The sequence below is a fragment of the Ranitomeya imitator genome, chromosome 1, assembly GCF_032444005.1.
Source record: "Ranitomeya imitator isolate aRanImi1 chromosome 1, aRanImi1.pri, whole genome shotgun sequence".
NCBI classification, from domain to species: Eukaryota; Metazoa; Chordata; class Amphibia; order Anura; family Dendrobatidae; genus Ranitomeya; species Ranitomeya imitator.
The window spans coordinates 1,154,246,543-1,154,261,223 of NC_091282.1; the positions used below are offsets into that span (position 1 = coordinate 1,154,246,543).

General features: G+C 40.3%; 1 protein-coding gene across 4 annotated transcripts in view; it reads right to left on the minus strand.

Annotated features, from left to right (window-relative positions):
- The window catches only part of PCDH7 (protocadherin 7), a 1,276,140-nt gene that overhangs the window by 1,231,314 nt on the left and 30,145 nt on the right, over positions 1-14,681 (minus strand). The window lies entirely within an intron of this gene.

Sequence of the window (14,681 nt, forward strand, 5' to 3'; positions counted from 1 at the left end):
TTAAGAACAGCGCGAAGTGGCGCGTTCCTCCGGGTGCACCTCACAACAAATCTTACTCTAGTCACGGAGTATGATTGATAGCATAAAAAACACCAACACTTATCATGAGTGAGTCATTCTCAATGTCCTACTCCAGCTCCACCACTTGGGCAAAAAATTGTGCAAAAACACCACAAGTTGCAAAATTTTTGTACAGCCTAACATCGCTCAAATCTACCGTATGTGACTTTTCAAAGCTTTTATGTTGCTTTATTTTTCATTTTGGGTTATTTGGGGGGCTTACTCATACATTTTCAAGCGTATTGGGGTGTCCGAGAATGCTTATTTCAGGTATATGTTTTGTCTTTCCTGATTTATGTGAAAATGAATAAACACCTTTATAAAATATAGATGTGCCGTGTAGTGATTATAGCACTACGATATAATATCAATTTACCCTAATGAGCAGTGAACCATCTAGACCTAAATAATGCAAGTTGATCACTTTCATATTTATGATCGCTACAAGACAAAGCACATATCATAAACCAACCACAAAAGCATATAAATAATGAACTGTCCATCTATGAAGCAGTTTAACACGACTTATCAATAATTCACTGCTGTGCAAACTTTCATCTTTTTAATGTTCTGAGTGGGGCTTTATTATGCTTGTGTTTTTTATTGATGGAAAAGTGTTTATTTTGACGCTGCGGTATGTCCATGCTGTACTTTTATGACATCTGGCTGCTGCTTTCCACACCCTAATAAATAATGTAATGTGGAGCTTAGTAGGAAGCAAACAGGGCTTACGATTTCCAAATGTTAGTACAAAATTTATATGATGGCGGTAAAATATATGTGACCTTATACTCTAAGGATGGCATGCATCATCTTTACCGGTGATAACGTTCACATTTCCAGTGCACAAATAAAGGGATTTAAGCATCAGCTGCCATTTTAAATTCCATTTTATGTTTCTCTTTTAAACCGCAGGGGAAATTAAAAATACGGTATAAATGTATAAATTTAGCTGAAATACATGAGCATTAGACTTGCTATAGATATGCTCGGTCTTAAGATTCAGCCCCAAAGGCTGAAGGTCAGAGGTTGGGGGCAGTAGGGGGATTTTTATTTACTGACTGCATATGCCCCATCTCTCCGAGTAGCTTAAACTTATGGATCAGTTTGGATGTATCATGCAATATATATATATATATATATATATATATATATATATATATATGTATATATATATATATATATATAGTACGCAATTTATTTCAGGCTCTGCTAAAAGGATGATAAATCTTCAATTGAATGAAAATAAATAAATAATAATGTTTTCAAATCAAAAAGGATTTTTAACAGTTCATAAAAATTAAACAGAAATCTGGCAGATGTCTATTATCGTCAAAACTTCTCTTTTTTTGAATGTTTAGTTAGAAGGACAAAGCTTAGGAACGCAGTGGGGGAATTTTTTTTTCCCCTTAATCAAAACTGTCAGAAATTTTTCTTATGTGTCAATATCTAAAGACAGCAGAAAATAAAGATAGAGATATTAATTCCAGAGGTATGCCACTTACTAGGCTTATTACTTTAGTTTTTCTGTAATCTGTTTATCTGCTTCAGCTTTGCTAGTCCTCTCACTGATCAGCTCTGTCTAGCCTTGCACAAAAGATTGACAGATTTCTGCATACACTGTGCATAGGCAGAACAATGCCGATGAGTTGTAGGGCTCGAGGCTAGCTTGAGCTCATGAATATCACAGACTACATGACAGGAGTTCATCCCTGAGAGGACTAGCAGAGCTGCAGCAGATAAAATTGTGATTTACCAACAGAAGAAAGTCCAGTAAGTCACCCAGTGATAGAATCAGTCTCTTCCCACTTGCTATGTTCCTCTAAGATGGGGAAACATAACACTGATTACAAGCTCCCTTAAAGCTGGCCATACACATTTAATAGCTTTTGGCGGATATCAGGCCACACACAGACATTTTTGGCTTGGCCGAGCTTCCATGTGTTCTGAATGTGAAGAAGAGAGTAAGTGCCTCCATATATCTCTGGTGGTTACTTCTCTCTCCAGATAAGAAAAGGATTGGGCATAAGGGAATCCAACTGCCTGATCTTTGTTTCCTACAACTTTTGCTATTGATAGAAAGAAAGGGGACAGTCATTCACATTAAGAGATTCGGGCAACATTAATCTGATGTAAATGATCACCTCTATGATGTCTTTACACATTAAACTAAGGTCAGTGAGGTCAATATAGATAGGATTTGTCAATAATTGGTGTAAAAGCAAAGCCAGAATCTCAATTTGCAGATACAGTGTTTCGGAGTGTTGCCCCTCGTCAGTGCAAAGTGTGAGATTTGATTTAGCTGTATGAGAGGCTTAAGACTTGGATCTAAGGGCAGGCTTGGACTGGCCCACAGAAGAACAGGAGAATCCTGCAGTAGGCCTATGTGCAAGAGAGGGTCACCACCCTCTCATATGAGCAGCACTTGTACAGACAAAGACAGCATCTTATTCATTTATCAATCTACCCAGTTCCATGTAATATAAGTTTGTGATTTGGGATAATGTCACATGTGCAAGTAGCTGAAAAATGAGACTCTGGAGTTTGTTACAGGTGGGCCCTAGGTACCCCAGTCCGCCTGGGGTAACGTTTCCCATTGTGGAGAGTGACATGTCTGGCATGTCAGTGTAAGGAGGCTTATATGCCATGCAATGCTCAGTTGGCACTAGAGTTCAAGTCCTCTACCCCTCTGAAGAGGCAATTTGCACATCCGTTATAACAGACATTCAGCCAACAGTTATTATATATTCATGGTGGGCTTAAAGGGGTTGTCTGGTCTTGATCGATAAGAATGCAGTCACTCTGTTTGACTGCAGACTTATGAATTCCCCAGTGCACGAACTATGTGCTACGGGGACGCGTGACGGGAGGATATGCATGAGTTATACATACTCCCGGCCAGAGCCCAGCCAGTGAGTGCGGCCTTGCTCTTCATATACTTGTAAGGAGTAAGGCCGAGCCCTCTTGTTGGCCATGCCCATGAGACAGCCGCGTCACTAGTCGGAACTCGGCCTTGGCTCAATACAAGTTTATGTAGCAAGGTTGTGTCCAATGGTCAGGAGTATATATCACTCATACATACCGTCCGATCCCAGGTTAGAAACCAGCGAATCCCCAAAGTGACTGCAGATTTATCGATTTGGACTGGACAACCCTTTTAAGGCTTGAGGGATGTTTGACATTTAATGTTCCTTTAAGGCAAGTAGAATATACAGGGGGAAAGTTGCAGGCTAAAATAAAAAATTCAGAATAATGCTACGCATCTAATGAGTGTTGGTAGACTGCAGAGGTACCTGTCGTCCCAAGGTGCACTGACAGTGTGGGGAACATGGATATCATTTAATGTGTTGATCAATGGCATCAATGGAACGACTCAGGGCTACGTGGCTGTGCCCAGGTGCTAGCAGTGCCACCACAAATGTAATTGTTACATTCTAACAAGAACTCGTTTAGGTAGCAAAATGTCCGCAATGAACCATTGGTTGTGTGTGTACAGTATAGAGCATAAGTAGCACACTACAATCTATTCTAATTCTTCTAGTGCTTCAGTAATGATAGTTAAACTTTTACTCTAGATACTGAATTCCAATTTTTTTTATCTTTAGTTTTAAAATATTAAAGGATATTATGTAAAAAAATAATGAGCATGGCCTGTACTTTTAGCCTTTCGGTAAGGATATTTCATATAGACAATTAATTTCCAAGCTTAGATAGTACATACTGTAGCTATGTATAAAATGGATTTCACTTCATTTCTATTAATGTTCATTTTAATGAATCTGTAAAGACCGGTTAATAAGTAAATTACAATTCCTCAAGGAAGTTAACACTGTGGAAATGCACTGGACGAAAACTACAAGTAAGAAGGATCTATAAACTCTCCCGAAATAGAACAGCTTTTGTTTAAGGTTTTGATCTTCATACTGAATTGTACGTGATCCTATCCTCTAAGGGGAAAAGACAGAAGATAAGCAGCTATGGCTATGGTGGATCCTAAGGAGGGTAAGCTCGGAATTTGCTTTCATCAGTATGTGACTTGGTGGAATAGCAGGGGAGGGATTTCGAAAAGTCTTCGACACAGAGAACACACAATGAAAAAAGGAAATCATCCCTCTGAAAATTAGCGAGGCACGCATGAAAAATAGTTAATAGCGACTCCAATCTATTGTTGCATTTGATAACATTGGCAAGAGATGGTCTAAGCGGTGGCTTTACGGAGACTATTAGTCAGTAACGTCATCCCAAGTCTTCAAAAGTATCTTCAATCTTCCCAGTCTGCCATGTTATTAGCAGATGCGTACCGCCGAGCGAGCGAACAGGCAATTGTGCAAGCAATTACAGCACAGAATTATGAAGCTGTATATGTGTTAGAGGATCAGTAGAATACTTCTTCTGGTGATGTCTTCTTTAAAAAAAAAATTTGTAGTAATTCTAGAAAGTCCAAAATTTAAGAGAAGTCACCGAAGATTGCTTATAATAATAACTCATCATTCGGTTCTAATAATAAAAAAAGGAACAGCAAAACAGCACTGGTGTTTGCTCCGATGATCTGAGAATCATCTTACCAGTAAAACGTTGACAGGGGCACCAAATTGCTCATCAAATGGTATAAATTGCCTCTATTATCCCTACATGAGTATTGGCACTGTGGGGGAATCTGATGTCAATTGACTTTGCTGGATAGAATAACATACAAGCTGAATCCAACAGCTTTGGATCTCTACCGAAAATATTATAAAAATACTAAAATTTAGAGGGCAAAAGGGTTTTCAAAATTATCCAAAAATATAACAAAATATATTTACCTGATGACATTTATATTAAAAAAAAAAATCCAAACAAATAATTTATTTCTCTAATGTTTAAAAATTTGACGTTAATGTATTTCTGGTTCTACCTCCTGGGTTGGAAGTGGTTTGACGTCTCAGAAATGTTTCTATTTTCTTATGCAAATTGTTGAATCCAAAAGTGCCTATTAAGAACTTTTGGGAGAAAGTGTCATCTTAAAAGAAATTAATTATTCCTCATTATCCAAATTTATTTTTTAAGTATCTTATGTTACAAGCAAAAAAGGAACCGAGGGTTAACAGCTTCACATAGTGAGATTCTTCTACACCAGGAATGTCTAAGAATGTGAGAACTGAGTACTAAGATATGCCGTCTCCTACAGGCACTCGGATTACAGATAAGTCACTACATGATTTTAAAATTGTTTATAGACAGAAAGTTTAGAAGAATGCAGAAGTAAATGGGAGAAAGTCTCTAGTCACACACTTTACACTGATGATATTCACTTTCATAACCAGCTTGGACGGGTGCGGCAGTAACATTGATTTGAACAAATTGCCGAATGGCTTTCCATAGGTACGTGCACGCGATACCTTTTTTAGGTAGTCCCACTTAAGAACCCACCTGAAAAAGCACTAAAGAAAAAATCAAAAGAATACGTCAAGATGCTTGGCTGTCATATACAGTATGTTCAGTTTTTTTAGCTTCTTTTAACCACTTTAGGTTTCCAAAGACACAAAGCAGTTAAAAGAGCCTGACCTGACCCTTCTTCAGGTCTTCTGCTTAGAAGTCGCTCACTATTTATACAACCAATTGTAAAATAAAAATTGTTTAAGAGCAAGCCTTTAAAAAAAAATGAAATAAAAAAAGACTTAAAAAAAGATGCTTAATAAAAAGCTCTTTGTCTTCTTCTTGAAGAACTTGATGGGCACGCTAGCATATAAAAGACATTGTGTGCACATACCCTTTGATTGCAACTGTCTGTAAATGTATTGCATTGCCTAGCATTGCTTCAGTGTACAGTTAACACCTTATCATGAAGCTGGGTGAAACTGTACTCTGGCCTTAGGGGGCGTGGCCAATTTTTGCTGGAATTTAACCCTGCCGTGTACTGCACAGATCTCGCTTCCGGCCTATCCCATGCAAGCAGGCTCTATGTAAGGCAACTTTACCCACCAACCCTTGCCCGAACATTGGCTCCTATTCTCTTTGTTCAGCTAGTGTTCTGTTGGTGCTCTGTGTGTTTATTTTGCTTCCCATTACTGACTCGGCTTGCCTACCCACCCTGTCTGACCCCTCCGCTCCTACCTTGGCTACGTATCCTGAACCTGTGCTGCCTTCCCCTGCCTCAGTCAATCTGATCTCATTGTTGCCTTTGCCCTCCTGTACCTCAAGCACATGCCTCTGACCCGCTGGTGAGGTGCTGCATCCCCTGGAACTGCCCTGGAGTGGTTCCTATCCTCACCACCAGAGGTTCTAGTGAAGATTTGGTAGACACCTAGTTACTCCCCTCCAGGATAACCCCGCCTGTGGCACAGTGGGTCCACATCCATCGACATTACACCCGTCCCCCGGCAAAACACAATACTGCATTGGTCTCATAATTCACACTTGGTTCTTCACTCTGGTGAAAGGTATTGTTTTTTCCTTACAGAACAGAAAAGAGGGAACAAGTATCCTATTTGTGTCCCGTTGCATCACGTCCTCACATACATTCAGATATATGCTTGGAAATTAATTTGTCTGTTTTGTTAGAAGTATAGCCAGAATAGTATTTCTGCATCATTACATGACTGAGCCCACTGACTATTATGGGCACTATCAAGTTTTTGACTTGGTTTCTATCATTTTACCTGAAAAAATAAAACAGCACAGTGTGGTGTACTATTGGGTTTCCATTAAAAAGTTATAGATGGGACCTCCAACACAGATATGAACACAGTCTTTAAAGGGGAATTTCCATCTCATTTTTATGAAGTGGTTTGAAACATATACTTTGAGTATTCATAGGGTATGACATAAATGTATAGTAAATGCAGATCACACCGATGGAACCAGCATCAATCTGAAACATGGCGCAACATTGTCTTCTTCTGTCAGCGGAGAGGTAGTTGGAATCCTAACACAAATTAATTGGAAATTCAACTACCTCTCTACTGACAGCAATGAACATCATGGTCTCATTCTCAAGTTCTCTAGCAATGTGACAAGCATCTACTATCCACTTATGAGATATATTGTAGATTCCATAAATATTCAACATAAGAATACCCCTTTAATCGTGAATCTGCCTAGAAAGAAACATTACCTTTCAAAAGGATGGAAGAATGTGGTGTGAACCTAACAAACTGAGCTCCAGGGCAGCCATTGTGTGTGCATTGTGACCAACTATTATTATTATTAGAGAGTCAAGTCCTAATTGTATGTCGTAAGACTTGCATTTGAGATGCATTTGAGAATATCCCAGTGGCCTCCAAAATGGACCTTTGATGTGCCCTGGAGGAATGCACTTTGGATCTCAACTTATTTTTAAATAACAAGTTTACTGATGCTCTGGAGTTATTACGACCATGGGCTAAGGAGAGCATGTATCATGCTCGCTCTTGGATACAGCACCATCTTGGTTATGCAGGCTGCGATGACGTTTGAGCCTCAAGACATACAGATGGGAATTGGCACAATGAAGGAAGCTTTACAGACGTGTCAGAGGTTCAGAAAAAGAAATTCCATGTTGGAGTCTTTATCAAATCTAGTGTCCAAACAGACTGGAGACCAGTTGACTGTATGTCGTAAGACTTTGAAAAAACAAAAAACAAATTTCTTGGGATCCTAGACACCAACAAAACCCAGAAAAACAAGGATCCCTGAAATATAACTTTTAATCCATAAAGTTAAAAACAATTAACAACAATTTGTTTTTTCCCACGTAATCTTTTGGACATGTACAGGTGCAGAGATACACTACCCCCATCGTTCTGCAATTAGCAAAGTGTCTCACCTGAAAAATTCTCACCGTCACTGAACTTTTTTCTACTTTTTTCTATTTTTTTCTCAATTTTGCTTGGTTTTTCTTATTGTTTCTTCATTCTGGGCAATGGGTGCATTGGGACATGATTTTTAATTACCATAGGGATTGACTAGGGATAGAAGGGCAAGCCGCCGCTGAGTGGGGGCGCCTACCGCTGAAACTTAGGGTGCCAACCTCCACAGTCAGGCAGGGGCCACCATTAGTGGACCTGCAGGGCCTAATATTACACATAAAATGTATTGTTTTCCCTATGGTAACCCATTTGTGGTAATGTCTCCAAATTTGGAATAATTGTTTTTAACTTTATGGATTAAAAGTTATATTTTAGGGATCCATGTCGTAAGACTTGCTCAGATCCATTGACATGAAGGTATTAGCTTGACTTATTCCAGTCTGTGGGAATTTAACACTTTTCTGAATATTATGACCTATGTGACAGTTAAAAGGGTTGTCCGAGATTTTTACATTGATATCCAAATTTAGAAAGGTCATCAATATCAGATGGGTGGAGGTGCCATACCCGGAGTTGCCACCAATCAGCTGTCCTCCGCACAGAACTGATTTGGGTCTCGGTACTTCTCAGCCCTTATTCACTTGACAAATGGTAAGGTTTTAATACTAGAGTTTAGGACTGTCCCGAATAGGGTCACCGTGACGTGGTGGGATGGCTTTTAGATTTTTAACCTAATTTATGTTAACTAAGAACCCTATATTATTTTCATGCACTATTGCTGTTTATATATTTAAAAAAGGTATTTGCTTATTATGTTTTTATCTTTGGTTTTGAATCAATAGGGGGCAGATGTGCAGAACCCAGTTGCGGCCACTATGACTGAGCTTTTCTGAGCAGCTTCACAACAGAGCACTGTCAGCGGCTGACGGCTGCGGGAACAGCGGTGAGTAGTGGGTGTAGCACGCCACAGATCAGATATTCAACACCTATCCTGAGGCTAAGCTAAAAGTCCTGGACAACCCCTTTAAAATAAACTAACCAGAACAATGAAAAACAGATGTATTGAGAATAAATGACTGGCTATCCAGGTGTTCCCACTCTGCCAGTGCGGCAATCTATAATCTTACAGCTAATGCCCCTTAATTATAACAGATGGAAAGTATTCTCACTTTTCCTTCTATTTAGAATAGGACATTGAGACAAAAATGGGCAAAAGCCAAAATAAATGAAGTTGAAGTCAACATGACCTGAACAGATATTATCAATTATAGTATAAGATCACAGAGAAAAGGAGAAAAATAAACGTCAAAAAGGCAGATCTGTTCTAGTCTGCGATGGGGGGCCATGTGCTACAATGAACTTATCATTTGGACTGGTTTATATGCATCCTATGAAAACGACCATTTTAGCCAAGAAATGCTTGTTTAGCCAAGACAAGTACAAACTTCTTTGCAAATTTAGGGGACCTAATAGCTTCTGTTATATACATTGATGATTTTGATCTAGCGGATCTAATGTTTCTGTGCCATGGGAGAATGTACTGTCATAAGGCTCATCTAAGTTTCTCTGAAATCTTACAGTATCTCTTGATGCTTATTATTTTATATAAAAACATATAGAGATTTTTTCTTTTTTTATGGATCCAACAGGAAAAAAAGGAAGAACTATGGAACACTATGGTACTAATCAATGTGGTGGCATATTAAAGGGAACCTGTCAGCAGGATTGTGCACAGTAACCTACAGTGTCACATTGGCGCCATTATACTGAATAAAATGATACCTGGTAATGAAATCCGTCTTGTGGTTGTTGTTTAATCTGTATTTTCAGTTAATGACATGCTCGTGCTCTGGGGCGGCCTGTGGGGGGTCTTCATGTGGTGCTCGGCTTACATATGCATCTGTATGGGCTTATGACAGGTCACTGATCCTTCAGGTACATGTCTCCTATTTTACATAATGCATTTAATAGTGTTGACTTATATAAAAAAAAAATATTACATCCAGTAAAATGACGCCGGAGACATCGGTAAGACATAGATGCTACTGCGCAGGTGCTGTCGCCAGCAATATTTTGCTGGCTGTAATTTTTTCTCTAAGCCAACAATACTATGCAGTATGTAAAATAGGAGGCAGGTCACTTAGGGATCAGTGGCCTATCATGAGCCCTTACAAATGCATTTGTAAGCAGAGCACCACATGAAGACCCCCCACAGGCCCACCCATAAGCCACCCCGAAGCACCTGAATCTCTTTAACTGAAAACTGCAAATACAGATTAAAGCACAACCACAAGATGGATTTCATCAACCAAGATCAGAATAATGGCGGAAACCTGACAAGTGGCTGTAGTTTACGTTGCAAAATCCTGCTGACAGTTTCCATTTATGGAATCATAAATTGGCACATATGGTACATAAAGGGTTATTATCTTCTTATATACTCATGTATAAGCTGAGTCTTTCAGCACATTTTTTTGTGCTGGAAATAACCCCTCGGCTTATACACGAGTCAGTGTCCCAGAAGACGGCCGGGGAGGGGTAGCGGCAGAGCAGTGGGAAAGAGGAGGCAGAAGCCGGCTGCTGAGGCTAAAGCCTGTGCCCGATGGTAAAAATAAATTAATATTCACTGCATTTGCACGCACACAGTGTCAGCAGCAGTCGCTGGCTTCAAAGCAGCTGCCGGCTATCATGGGTGCCCGCTCATTAAGGTAATGAATATTCACCTGTCTCCACTCCCATAGGCGTGGAGAAAGGTGAATATTCATTACCTTAATGCGCGGGGACACGTGATCGCTTGGCAGCAGGAGCTGCTGGCACCGGAACGAGGTGCTGCGAGGGTGCACAGGGAAGGTAAGTAGGATGTTTGTTTTTTTATGCTTTTCTCATGGGGGTGATACATACAAGGATGGGGATGAGGAACCATGTAGACAAGGATGGGAATAAGGAGCCATGCAGACAAGGATGGGGATGAGGAACCATGCATACAAGGATGGGAATAAGGAGCCATGCAGACAAGGATGGGAATAAGGAGCCATGCAGACAAGGATGGGAATAAGAGGCCATGAAGACAAGGATGGGAATAAGAGGCCATGAAGACAAGGATAGGGATGAGGAACCATGCAGACAAGAATAGGGATTAGGGGACAATACATACCCGACTTATACTCGAGTCAATAAGTTTTCCCAGTTTTTCTAGGCAAAATTAGGTGCCTCTGCATATACACGAGTGTATACGGTAATAACATATCTGGATGATATGTCATCATTTCATGATTGGTGTGGGACTGACCTCCATGTTACTCACCAATTCTTGGTATAAAGAGGCATTGGTAAAGTCCCCTAGCCACCCCTGTGCAGTTATACTGTACAGCTAAGTGTACAGAAGTGACCCTTTGCAGAGGAAAATGAGAAGGCAACAAAATGATAAAGAATAGTGTGATTGCTACACAAGGTCATTGTGTGTCCTAAAGGTCAAAGCCCCCACTGATCAAAAAGTATTGGCATTGCCTAGCAATATACTATTTTTTTAAAGGGAACCTGCCACTACAAAAATGCCGTCCAATTTTCAGGCAGCAAGTTATAGAGCGGGGGGAGCTGAGAACATTGATGTATAGACTTGTGGGAAAAGATTCAATGTAACCTGTGATTCCATAATTTAATCCTTTTGTTATGGGTCCAGTGGGCGGTGCCATCAGTGACTGACAGCTTTCTTTGTATAAGTGTGCACAGAGAGATCACTGTCATTCACTGATAGCACCGCCCACTGGACCAAAAATCCCATTAAGAGCAGAGAATTAAATGCATAAAACACAAGTTATACTGAATCCTTTCCCGCAAAACTATATCTCAATCTACTCAGCTCCTCCTGCTCTATAACATGGTGCCTGCAGACTGGACAGCATTCTCGTGGTGACAGGTTCCCTTTAAGTTAAGGCTCCATGGTGCAGAGTCATAGGTTCTTCATGTACCTCGATACAGACTTTGTGCACAAGGCTCTGTCGTAGGTATGAAGCTTCGTACAGTAACGTTGATTTACCACAGAAATCCTTTTCAGACACATCCTCAAACTTGTTTGTAAAGGTTTTCAAAAATGCTGCACATGTCCTACAAGCAAGGTACAGAATGTTCAGAACGACAACTAAAGCAAGATCATACCTGCCGCTGTCATTCCTATTCTGAAAGATTAAGAGACCACTGCAAAATGTTCAGTTTCTCTGATTTTTCTCTTTATAGGTATATTTTTGAGTAAAACGTATATTGTTCATTTAGTCTATAAACTACTGACAACATGTCTCCGAAGTTCCAAGCAAAAAATTTTGTATTTTTTTTCTGAAAAGTAGAAATGATCAAAATTTAAAAAAAAACACAGTGCTTTCAGACCTCAAATAATGCAAAGAAAACAAGTTCATAATCATTTAGAAACTACAATACTAATGTTTAGCATTCAGAAATCAATATTTTGTGGAATAACCATGATTTTTAATCACAGCTTTCCTGCGTCTTGGCATGCTTTCCACCAGTCTTTCACACTGCTTCTGGTGCAAAAATGTAAGCAGTTCTTCTTTGTTTGATAGCTTGTGACTATCCATCATCCTCATCATTAAATTTCAGAGGTTTTCAATGGGGTTCAGGTCTGGGGATTGGGCTGCTCATGACAGGGTTTTTATGTGGTGGTCTCTTAATGTTTGCCAGAGCTGTGTGTGTATATATATCTATATATATAATTGTCTAAGGGTTTTTCCGTCTGTCTGTCTGTCTTTCTGTCTGTCTGTCTGTCTTTCTGTCTGTCTGTCTGTCCTGGAAATCCCGGCTCTCTGATTGGTCGAGGCCGCCAGGCCTCGACCAATCAGAGACCGGCACAGCATCGACGTAGAAATCCTGCGTCTCTGATTGGCCTGGCGGCCTCGACCAATCAGCAACGGGCACAGCGACGATGATGTCATAAAGGACGTAGACATCCCGCGTCTGATTGGTCGAGGCCGCCAGGCCTCGACCAATCAGCAATGGGCACAGCAACGACGATGTCATAAAGGGCGTAGACATCTCACGTTTCTGATTCAGCGATGGGCACAGTATCGACGGGGACATGCATATTCTAGAATACCCGATGCGTTAGAATCGGGCCACAATCTAGTATATATATATGTAGTATATGGACAATGATGATTCCAGAATTCGCGGCAGACTGTGCCCGTCGCTGATTGGTCGAGGCAATCTTTATGACATCATCGTCTCCATGGCAACCATTATGACATCTACGTCGATACTGTGCCCGTTGACGCGGGATGTCTACGTCCTTTATGACATCATCGTCACTGTGCCCATCACTGATTGGTCGAGGCCTGGCGGCCTCGACCAATCAGAGACGCGGGATTTCCAGGACAGACAGACAGACAGACGGAAAAACCCTTAGACAATTATATATATAGATATAATTAAAGAGTAACTGAACTTTTACTTTTTTGTATAATTTTGTCCAACATGGAAAGTTATGAAACTTTGCTAATAACTTTACTACGGGATTTGTCTTCATTCCTGTAAAAAAAAAATGAATTACATGAAAGTGGTTTCCAAATCCTACTGTCTGCATTCACATCATACCGTACCCGTTTGGAGTGCAGATGATGGCAGTGATGGGTCAACTTAGCACTTGGGTCTTACTAACTCTGGGGACAGTCGCTGTGATGACAGATGATTTCTAGGAGGAGACAGGTGCTGATCCATCACTGCCATCATCTGTACTCCACATGAGTATGTACTGATACCAATGCAGCTAAAGTCAGGAAGATAGACGGGAGAATAGCAATGGTTTGGAAACCATCTACACGTAATATTTACTGTTTTGGAATTTGCAAAAAAAATACCATATTATAGAAATGAGTAATAACATAAAATAAATAAATGAATAAATAAATTAACTACATTTATAGTGGATTTGTCGATTTTTGTCAAGGGGAACCAAAGCTAAGTATAGCCACACGGTCTGGTTATAAATAGAGGAAATAATAATGTAAGCGCAGGTCAGTTAGGGACAGCCTAGAGGATCGCTAGATAGGAAGTAAGAGCCCAATACATCTCCCCAGTGTGACAGTAATTCTATAACTGCATTCTTTGTCTCCACCAAACAAATAGGACCATTATTTTCTCTGGTATCAATGCATTGGATTTGTAGAAATCTATAAGGCGCAGCAGTTTCTCAGCTATGATACAGTAACGATGCCGGGCAGTGGAGCCTTGCTGGAGCTCTCGCAGGGAATGTCTCACAAGCCTAATTAAAAAGCGGTGCTCTTAGTGCATGTGCGATTTATCATCCCACAGCTAATACTATGACACTGCTTACTAGATGGTAAAATAATTCAGCTCCAATAAATATGTATGCCGAGTACAATTCTTGCAAAATGAATGAAGTACATAGTGTAGTTGCATTAGACCGCGTTCACACATGTTCACCGATTACGGCCGGCACATATGTGGGAAAACCCTGCCCTGCAGATGTAGGGGCATTATTCTCCATTTTCTCAGAGGGTTTCGTCCTGCTCCTTTGCTATATTGATGTTTGTGGTGTTTGCACGCTCGGACTGGCCCACAGGAGAACAGGAAAATCCTCCGGTGGGCCCCCCTGCAGGAATGGGCTCTCCACTCCACCTATATGAGAAGTAGCTGGCACAATACATTTGTTTCACTATTTACAGAAAATGGCCATCATCTCAACATTCATGTAACAAATTGCCCCCTTTATTATTATGTAGAAACCTAGGCAAATTTGTGAATGAGGGTAATGTAACACTTGTGTGTAGCTGAACAGTGGGCCACCAGAGTCAATGTTACTGGTGGGTCCTTGTCTGGGACTGG